This window comes from Galeopterus variegatus, unplaced genomic scaffold (genome assembly GCF_000696425.1).
Source record: "Galeopterus variegatus unplaced genomic scaffold, G_variegatus-3.0.2 Scaffold6198, whole genome shotgun sequence".
Classification (NCBI taxonomy): Eukaryota; Metazoa; Chordata; class Mammalia; order Dermoptera; family Cynocephalidae; genus Galeopterus; species Galeopterus variegatus.
The window spans coordinates 170,588-181,244 of record NW_007732309.1 but is presented as its reverse complement, the minus strand read 5'-3'; positions in this window follow the sequence as shown (position 1 = coordinate 181,244).

The window sequence follows — 10,657 nt, the reverse complement described above, 5'->3', positions numbered from 1 at the left end:
ATTTTAGAGTTGACAAGGCAGGTGCTAAACATAGATCATAGTAGGTCTCTTGCTGAGCATCTTGCCAAACAATAAGTATTCGCTTAATTTAGTCATTTATTTATTAATTCACTCAAATAGTTAGTGAAACCTCTAAAGTACACAATGTTGTGTAAGGCAGTTAGGGACAAAAACTTCAATTATGCAAAACAAAAATGAAAGTAGAAGAAAAAAGTACCATGGATGTAGTGACTGTAATGAATTTAAATCCAATTAAACAAATATTTGTTAAGGTAACTATTTTGTGCTTAAAAAGTATTACCTGCACATGCACATAGATTATTATTAGATGGTTTTACCAATTATTAGCTGCATATTGTGTAAGCATGAATTTGATGTCTGGATTTTTAAAAATCCTAGAACATTAAGAAGGGAAAACACTGTAAAATCATGATCATTAGCACTATTTCTTTGCAAAGGGAGAGTATTATTTATATTATTTACAGTAGTCAAGATGTGAAAACACCCTAAATGTCCATCATTGAATGAATGGATAAGGAAAATATGGTATATACATGCAAAAGAATTTTATTCAGCCTTAAAAAAGAAGGAAATTCTGCAATATGCCACAATGTGGACGAACCTGGAGAACATCATGCTGAATAAAATAAGCCAGGAACATGAAGACATATATTTCATGCTTCCACTTAGGTGAGATATCTAAAATAGCTAAACTCACCAAGCAGAGAGTAGAATGGGGTTGCCAGGGACTGGAGGAAGGGGATATGGGGAGGTGCTGATATTCAATGGGTATAAAGTTTCAGTTATACAAAATGAATAAGTTCTAGAGAGCTGCTGTTCAACATCTGCCTATAGCTAACAATACTATATTGTACACTTGAAATTTCTTAAAAGACTGTATCTCATGCTGAATGTTTTTATTATAAGTTAAAAAGAAAATCATGTATTGAGATCTGTTCTTTGCTAGAGTATGTCAGGATTTTGTGGTGTTGTGGTGATAGAGTTGGGATTACAAAGACAGCAAAGTTGCATCCCTGCCTTTAGAGTTTATAATCCTTATGAAAAGGGAAATTCCTAAATACATCCCACCTTCAGGGTCACACTTTACTCATTTTAGCACTCCTACCCCAAAAGCAGGTATGGGAATGGTACCCCAGCTTCCTGCTAAGTGTTCAGAAACTATTTTTAGGTTGATGTGTGTTCTGATACATTGTAAGGATATGCACTCAAGGGTAGCCAGACAAGAAACAGAACAATATCTCCTTGCATGCCTGGCTTCCAAGCTGTGCAGTTAGCAGGTGAGATGGTGGTTTAGGGGAATAGGTTTGGCTGATCAAATGTCATGTCCTGGATCATATGGATGGCAGGTCAGAGTAAACTTGGCCTGTAGGGAAAAAGAGCACCTTTTACCTGACACTTCCCCAACAGTGGAATCCCACCTGAGTCCCTTATTTTCTGGAATGTAATTTTGGAAATTGCGCTAAGGTTCTGTCCCACATTCTTTTTATCCCTCCATAGGAATACTACATTTTCCTTTCAAAATAGACATTAATCGTTCATTAAATAATTGTCTAAATAATTAGCTTTTAGAAAATAGGAAGGGGTCAGTCTTCAACATTTCCTTGTTACTAGGAAATATTTGCATTGCATTCTGGGTGGTGATGATGTTGATGAGATGCTTCTCCTACAGTAAAATTAATCTTAATATAGGGGTATATAAAATTATATTAATTCCTGAAAGTGGGGCAGGAGTTAATATTTTGCTGAGTAGGTTTTTGATTGTCACAATTACTATTTTGCACTGCTACCATTCAGAGGCCTTAACTCAGAGTGTTGGAAATTCTACAATGTGGAGGAGAGGCCCACACAAAAAGTAATTTTCCTATGTCCTGCATGAATTTTAAACATTTTCATAGTCAATATTACAGATGAAAAAATCATTTATAATAATTTGAGGCTAGAACTTCTCTCTATTGTACATATAGACACAAAGGATTTCTTGCACAAATTTAATGTACACTCAATTGTGTAGGAATGTAAGTACTGTATAAATCAAGGGAAAATTACATGCTATTCTGTTTGAGAATTTACCAAGAATATTATGTATTGTGGGAAATAAATAATAGTAAAATGTAAATGGACAACATAACATACACAGTGTGGGTCAGTATCTGTGGCAATGAATCCACTGTGACTTTTTGTATAGGCACAGCCCTCATATAGGTATAGCCACTTCACGTCACTTAGTGTAGAGCTTCCTGAGTGTTAATATAGGGGGAAAAAAACAGTATTTTATAATAAATTATTATATTTATTTCTCAAATGGCAAAGTTCAGTCATTAGGTAGATTTTTTTTTTCCTTTTTGTCTTTTTTACTGACCGGTAATGGGATCGCAACCCTTGGTGTTGCGCCCGTGCCGCGCTCAGCCAGTGAGCGGGAACCGGTCACCACATGGGATCTGAACCCTTGGCGGGAGTGCCGCCGTGCTCCCAAGTGGCGCACTCTCCAGTGCGCCACTGGGCCGGCCCATTAGGTAGATTTTTTTAAAAAAATTTTGCATAAGTAGGTATTTTATCTACACATTTAATTTTAGGAAAATAATGGAGTGTTAGGAAATTATAAAAAGGAATTTATATATATATATATGAAAAGTTCAAAAAGCATGGTACTAATTCAAGACATTTTAAAAAGTTACAAGTCTCTATTAAAATCATTTGAAAGTTTATTTCCTCTACACATAAGATATGGTAGAGAATACATAAAATGAACACAAGTAACAATAAATTATGATAAAACTCAATATGTATCATCATAAAGAAGACAAAAAGTGCCATTAAGAGCACACAGGAAGGAGAACCAGGCCTTGAAGGATGAATAGAATTTACCAGCTGGGCTCTGGAGAGAATTGGGAAATAGTGTACAAATATCTTAAAGAGAATATTAAGTATAGGATATATATTAGTCCGTTCCTGTTGCTTATGACAAAATATCTGGAACTGGGTAATTTATAAAGAAATAATATTTATTGCTTACAGCGTCAGAGACTGGGGAGTCCAAAGTCCAGGGAACACATCTGGCAAAAGCCTTGATGGTAGTGACAGTGATCCAGGGGGTCTCACATGGCAGATGGTGGAGCAGAGATTGAGATACTCTAACATGCTCTCCTTTTAAAGCCCTCAGAACCACGCCCACAAACACCACTATTAATCCATTCATTAAGGCATGGACTTCAGAATCCAATCACTTCTTCAAGGCCCCATCTTTCAATTACCATAATAGGATTTCCTATCCACTTAACAGTCACAGTAGGGATCAAGTTTCTAATACACAAAATTTAGGGGACACAAATTCAATCCTCATCAGAATGTGTTTAGGAAAAGGCAAATTGTTCCAATCTCTGGGGGAAATTATCTTGATAAACAAACACTTCATTTTCGGCTAAATTTTTTTTTTTTTTTTTAAAGATGACCGGTAAGGGGATCTTAACCCTTGACTTGGTGTTGTCAGCACCATGCTCACCCAGTGAGCTAACCGGCCATCCCTATATGGGATCCGAACCCGGGGCCTTGGTGTTATCAGCACTGCACTCTCCTGAGTGAGCCACGGGCCGGCCCTCGGCTAAATTTTTTGATGAAAACAAATCACAGACAAGAATAACATTTGGAGCTTCTCATGTAGAATAGAAATGAATGAATGCAGAGAAAAAGATTGAGAAGAAGCTGCTGGAAACAAGTTACACCAATGCCAAAGTACTGAAGTTAGTGGGAAAAAAGAGTACTCTAAGATTCTCGTATCGTAAGAATATTTGCATGTTTTTGCAACATAAATAATGGAATTGTGTTTCAAATACAGTAAGTTTATGTGATTCAACTCCCATGCCAATTGAATGAGCACCCCCCCACACCCCCCCACTACATTTCAATTCAGAACCTGTTGAGTTTATGACTAGATTCAAAACATATTTCAAGAACCCAAATTTGTCTGGCTTTAATCATCATGGTTCCCTGGAATACACAGAGGATATGAGAACTTAGTCTGGCTGAACCAAACAGAAACCACCTGTGTTCTGGCCATGTTTGAGCGGGTAGAGTAATTTAGTGGCTGAGTATATAGGTTTGGAACCTGTGATAGGCAGCATGCTGTCACAGACAGAATTAGGATGCTAATCAGCTGTCTTTAAAATAGGGAGAGTACACTGAATTATTCAATTGTGTTTAATATAATCACAAAACTGGATTATATCTTAAAACTGGGAGAGAGAGGCAGCAGAGACAGAGTCAGAGGAAGAAATAGCTATGGAAAAGGATAGATAAGGTGTGGTGTGAGAAGGACTCTAGACCAATACAGAGAAATTATGGGGATTCAGATTCCAGCACTGCCACATAGTAACTATGTGACTTTGGACAAGTTGCTAAACTTCTCGATTCCTTTGTTTCTCATATGTGAAATAGGCATACTAATAATAGTATATGCCTTCCGGGGTTGTTGCAAGGATGACATTATTATTTGAAAGTATTTCTGAAAATCAGTTAAAATAGTGCCTGGCATTTAGTAAGTGCTACTTAAACCATTATTAGCGTTCTCTGTCACTCAGGAAGAAAGCTCTGGAATCAAAATCTTGTCTGTTTCTTTCCCTCTGCCTGGAATGTTCTTCTCTGAGAATCCCTGTTGCCTGCTATCTCTCTTCTTGCAGGCCCCTATTTAATTAAATGCCATATTGTCATTGAACCATGCTTGATTTCCCACCCACCGCATTTTCTAGTTCTCATATCTCACATTTTCCCCCAAATCACCATTTGCCATACTAAAGATGTTTATAAGTTTTGTTTTTTTAAAAATAATCTTCTCCAATAGAATGATTGCAAACAGTTTTTTTTTTTTTTTTTGGTTCACTACTGTATCTTTAATGTCAGGAACAGTACCTAGAATTAAGTGGGAGCTCAACCAATATTTGTTAAACTGATGAATTAATGCGTTAATCTATTCCAGTCAATGCTGGAGCTTTTAGGTTGTCTGCAGTGATTTTCAGATTTAACACCAGATTGCCACAGTGCAAGGACTTGCCGAAATACAGCACAAAATGCTTTCCAGCACTGCAGTGTACTCACTTTGCTTCTTCATATATATATACTTTTATATAGTTTTTCTTATTAATTTATTACTGTACAACGTAGTTGATTTTCATGGCCCTTCACCAGTTCCTCCCTTCCCCCCGCCTTTTGCTTGACTTGAATTGCCTCAAACTGCATTCTATATCTGATATGTAAGCGCTACATTATCATCATCATCATCATCATCATCACCATCATTATTATTATTATTTTGCCATTTGGTCTCCTAAAATGTCTCAGCCTTCATGCTTTTCCTTTTGTTTTTGTCACTAGGTCCACAAGTCCAGTGGCCACATGTTAACCCTTCTGGCTTTGGCAGGACTGACCTTACACACATTGGAATGCCCATTTTGATTTCCCAGACTTCTATAATCTGTCTCTCCTGCATTTTCCATATCAACTCAGTGAGGGTCTTTTTGCTTCACTTTGATAGTTTTAAACAGCGAATAAAAGAATTTCCTATGGAATTCTGCTAGTGTTGGTTTCTCCCCAGAAAAATCACTATTTGTTTTCTGTGGTCTCTTTCGGTATTTCATTTTTCAAGGTGTAGGAGAATGACCATAAACTTTGGGTTCCCCCTAGTAGATTAGAACTCAGGCGTTGGCTGGTGTTGATCAGGATGTTGGAGCATATCTTCATTGCTGAAGGTGTTCTCTGGGCCTCAGCCTACCTCTTTTAACCCCTGTCCTCCATCTCCCTTCACTAGGTAACTCTTAACAATCCTTTGGTTCTCAGCTGAATCATAACTTTTTTAGGAATGTTTTCTCTGAGCCCTAGCTTCTGTCAGTGAACCCTTATGCACTCTCACATGATACCCCATACTTTTCCTTCATGCCTCGTGCCAGTTTGCATTTATGTGTATTTATTTGATTGGTATCTTCCTCAGCCGTGAGAACAGTGTGCTAACCTGCTTTACTTACCATTATAAATGAGCACACATGGTAGCTACTGATGAAATTTTAGTTTTCATTATTTTGCCTTTCAATTACAGAACTTTTCACAATTTATAAATATACTTTTGTTCCTTCTCCAAACTATAAACTCCAAGAGAGAAGATACAGGGTCTGTGTCCTGAGGTGTAGCAAAGTTCTACATACATTATAGGCACTCAAAACTGTTTGCTAAATGACTAGATGAATAAAATCTACAGATTTTCTTCAGTTAATGACGTTTATTAACACTAAAATTCTTTCTGAGTATCTTTTTGGTCTATTGAAAAGAAACATATTGTTCTCTTCCTCTTTATTGAGATTCACATGACAATTGTTTTTAAAAATCTCCTAGAACCCAGGTGAAAACATTCTCTCACAACGTTAGGCTTCTCTTCTCAGTAGTCTTTCTTCATCTTACATCTTAATCTGAAATTCCCAATTTCTAATAAAACCCTATGTCTAGCTTGAGAGTTGCCTTCCATTAAAAAAAAAAAAAAAAAGAAACACATTATACCTGTTTATGGGGTACAGAGTGACATTTTTGACACATATAAACAATGTATTTACTGATGTCTATCAATGGATGGATTGGATCTTAAATGGAATTTCTGGATTCCTTGTTAAGGTTAAAGATTCTATTTAGTAAGACTTCTAGATACGTAGGAAAGTTAACCTGCTATAAAATTCAATGCACAGTTACAGTTGGTTACACAAGTTATTTATAAGCAGGCAAATTCACTGGGGCAAAATTGGATGACCCAAGTTTATTATAGATTATTTAAAAAACTAAACGATATTTAAATATTACAAATAACATTTTGAGACAAAAGCATATTTACCTACTCTTAATCAAATTTTTGGTTCAAGTTTTCGGCTTTTTTGTTGTTAAAGAAGTTTTATTAATCTTTCTTTGGAGCAAGCACAAAACATCATACTGATAATCATTAAAGATTAACTAATATTTTTTGATTTTTTAAAATCTAAAGCTACCAACCTAAATGTCTTGTTTGCCATTCCTTTCATCTTGTAAGGAAAATGTACTCATTACCAAAGATGAGAAGTCACAGAGTCCTGAAACATTGCAGTTTTGGTGAAAGGGACTGATGAGGCAAAGGACATAAAGAAAGGCATGAGCTATTAATTTTCTCCTCTCCTTGCTTCTCTAGAGGAGGGAATAACTGAAAAGTAGCCACATGTTATTCTTCCAGACTAACTTTTAAGAAACTGGAAAGGAAAATTGCAATGATTAAACACTGGGCAATCTCTTTGAGTGAGTCATTCTGGAATCTGGATCCTGGAAAAATATGGCCTTTGAAGGCTGAGGATGAGAGGGTGACCCACAGACGTTACCTCTACTCTCTACCTCACACCTGCCCTGAATCCCAGTTCACTAGGATCTATGTGGGTTCTAGGAAGATGCATTTTGAAAAAAACAAAATCCTTTGTTTCTGATATTCCTTCATATTACCTCATCTTTCCCTCTTGGTTTAAAGATCACATGCTTATAGTGAGAGCAGAAAAGGTAGATAAGTAAACACCCAGTGGTTAGTAATATTTATAGTTTTTAATTTGGAGTTCCTTTCTCTTGTGTAATGAATACAAATAACTATGATAGTAATAGTACAGTGCTTACTATGGTAAGCACTTTACACATGCTAACTTTATGATAAACCTATGAGGTAACATATTATTATCCCCATATTACAGGTAATAAAACTGAGACATAAGGAAGTTAAAGGATTGGAAGACAGAAAATGAACTCAAAGTCTAGCCCCAGAACTCCCTCCAGTTAGCCACACAGGATACTGTGCTGGTTAATTTTAGGTGTCAACTTTGACTAACTTAAGAAATACATAGAAACCTGGTAAAGCATTATTTTGGGATATGCCTATGAGGGTGTTTCCAGAAGAGATTATCATGTAAGCCTGAGTGGATGGGGTGGTAAAGACGTGCCCTCAATATGGGCAATACATTATCCAATACATTGGGGGCTGGGAGAGAACAAAAATGGATGAAAAGGCAAATATCCTCAGTCTATTTCCACTGGAGCTGGGATACACTCATCTCTCCCGTCCGTGGACATCTGAACTGGAGACTCTTTAGCCTTTGGGTTCCAGGACTTACACCAGCAGCATCCCAACTCTCAGACCTTTGACCTTAGACTGAGAATCACACCATCAGCTTCCCTGGTTCTGAGGCTTCTGGACTTGGACTGAACCACGTTACCCACATCCAGTTTGTAGACAGCCTATCGTGAGACTCCTCAGCCTTCATAATTGTGTGAGCCAATTCCTCTAATAAGTCCCTTCTCATATATTTATATACACATTCTATTGGCTGTCTCTCTGGAGAACCCTGACTAATACAGGTATTATATATGTATTGTATATAAAATATTTATCTAATTATTTAAATGCATAAACATTTTTATGACTTTCAATCATGATAATTCATTTCAATTATTCCAAAAAAAGAAAATAGAAATTTAGAGTAAGTACAAGTTTTATTTTTGTCTAGAACAGACTTGTAGTTACTAGAGGAGAGAAAGGGCAAGGGAGAAGCAAGTCAGGGAGTAATTAGGAAAGAGACACAAAAAAATAATTATGATTTGTAATGATGAACTTGCTAATTATATTGATTTGATCACCACAAATACTGATAGTCAACTCTGTACCCCACAAATATATATAATCAAACATAAATAAGTAAAATTTTAAAAAATTAAAAAATAAAGTTTGAATTTTATCATGTTAGATGAAAGATGCACTATTACCTGCTTCATTTAAGAGATATTAAACTAAATTCTGAACTAAGAAAAAAAAAAGGTTTCACCACACACGCGCACACACACACACACACACATCTGTACATCCATATAAAAAATATAAGTGAAATAAATTGGTTAAGCTATCACTAAAATGTTTTCTTATTCACAGTCCGAGCCTTCTGAATCACTTTTGCATGCACACACACACACACACACATCTGTACATCCATATAAAAAATATAAGTGAAATAAATTAGTTAAGCTATCACTAAAATGTTTTCTTATTCACAGTCCGAGCCTTCTGAATCACTTTTGCATTCAGAGTCATCACTACCCCATTTTTCCTTACAATATCATTTTTTGTGTTATCAATAGTGTTTGTGATTCTCTTTTTTTAAAGAGTTTGACTATTAACTCCAGAATTTTCACCTGAGCCACTACTACCTATTCTGTAAGCTTTAACGATTGCACTTTGTTGGTATTACCAGAAGGTGTCAATTGAATGTTTTCAGACAACTATTGGGGCCCATAATCTGTCCTCAAATAATTCTTAAATAAAGTATTGACTGAAATTTTGAGGAGTTGTGATCATTCTACCAGGAATAATAACCAAGTCAGTGCATGAGCAGACACATAGCATATTTCCTGTCACAGCTGCTCTCTGGCAGAGAGTGATTGCAAGATGCCATAATTATAAAATATATTCCAATAGTAGAGATATTAAACTATGAAAAATGTGCAATCATTATTGCTGAAATAATGGCAATTTAAACAAAGTTTTATTCTCATTATTAATCAGTGGAGAACAAATATGAACTTTTGATAAAGGAGGATATTAGAGTAAAATAGATTTTACTCTTCAGTCTTTCTTTGCATTTTTTAAATCTCAGAATCATTTTGCAGAATTATAGTTAAATAATTTATTACACATTATATAGTTTATCTATTCTAGGTAATGGAATCTAAGGCAGGTCCATAAATCAGATGTAGACTGTATTACTTGGAAATTTTAGTAACCCACATAAATGCTGAGAATTTTTGTTTGTTGGAAACAAATCTCACTAAAGGTCTTTCAAAATGGAACACTTTTTGTTTTATTGTTTTTATTATTTGACTAGGTTTATTTGTTTTTAGAAGTTTAGGGTAGAAAATTCCATTCAATTCCCATAGGATTGGGAATGAAGATTTCTTGAAGGTCACAAGCAGAAAAATTATATAGTATACAATATATCTGAACCACAAGTTCTCCTAGAAAATAATAATAAAAAAGTGTCTGTTTTTTATTTAAGCTTTATACATAAGACCAGGGAAATACACATGTTATAATAAAGTTTAGAAAGCAACAAATATCAAATTGTATTATTTTATCTCTAGAACAAAAGCATATCTTCACACTGTCAAATTCCAATTGGTACTTTTTTGAAGTGGCATATTTCAAACACTGTTTATTTCAACCCGTTATAGACCACTTGCCTTTTATTTATTTCATTTAATGGATATCATTTAAAATTGTAGCCAATGTAATCTTAATTTTTTTTCATTTTTAACTGCAATTATCTGTTTACTAAGCCCTTATGTCAACTGGACTGCGATTTAAATAGACAGATGAAATATTTCCAGTTCTACAGAGGAAAAGTTGAAGAAATAATCATGTTCTTGCATTTTTCATACATCTGGCATAAACTTATCAAACAAAACAGCAAACTTAATCTTTGGTTGATTGTTTCTTAATAACTTTTATCTTTTTATTACTGGTTCATATTCTATTTATTCATATTTATTCTTTTTGCTCTCACTTATGAGGACATGCAGTATTTCTCTTTCTGTGCCTGGCTTATTTCACTTA